This window comes from Primulina huaijiensis, chromosome 1 (assembly GCF_012295235.1).
Source record: "Primulina huaijiensis isolate GDHJ02 chromosome 1, ASM1229523v2, whole genome shotgun sequence".
Lineage (NCBI taxonomy): Eukaryota > Viridiplantae > Streptophyta > Magnoliopsida > Lamiales > Gesneriaceae > Primulina > Primulina huaijiensis.
Genome location: NC_133306.1, coordinates 16,654,443 through 16,655,196, shown reverse-complemented (window position 1 = coordinate 16,655,196; position 754 = coordinate 16,654,443).

Below are 754 nucleotides of genomic sequence, written 5' to 3'. Positions count from 1 at the left end.
TAATTGTAGAATTTTTGAAATTAAGGACCACTTGGATAATTTTTGAAAAAATTACGAGTTTATCTTCCAATGGTTAAGAAATTTGGGGACTAGTTTAGCAGCAAGTGAGAATTGAATGATTTTAATGATAAGAATTTTCGATGATTTAGGCTTAAAGGGATATTTAGAACCTTGAAATATCTGAGTTATAATGTTATAAGGAATGGTAACAAAAGGCGTTGTGGGATGAATCAGTATTGGGCTTCAAAATTTAAGTGTTAGTGGAATAATGTTGTGGCAAATTAAGAATTTAGAGTGATGACAATTTAATGTAAAGTTGATCAATTATTTAAGTTATAGGATTAGACATTAAGTTAACATATTTTTGGGAACTTGAGTTTGATGTATCATAAGTTTTATTTATGATCTTTAGAGTTGAAATTATACCTTTATTAAGGTTAAATTTTTTTAGAAAATTGGGTATGATTGATGGTTAGGTTACTTGAGAGACGTATATAAGAAGTGAGATAGACATCATGTCTTGGGGAAGTTAAAGATGTTTGTTCTTAAAATTCTAGTAATATTGTAATATTTTGAAGTAAGTATATATGGTATACTCACAAAATTTAGATATTATGTTTTATAATAAATAAAATAATTTGAGAAATTTTTTAAAGTCGTTAAGATACCTGAGATTAAGTAGATATGTGTGTTGGAATTATGTCATCTAAGACTATCTGGGTTGTGTAAGTTTGAATTACAAGAGAAAAGTGTT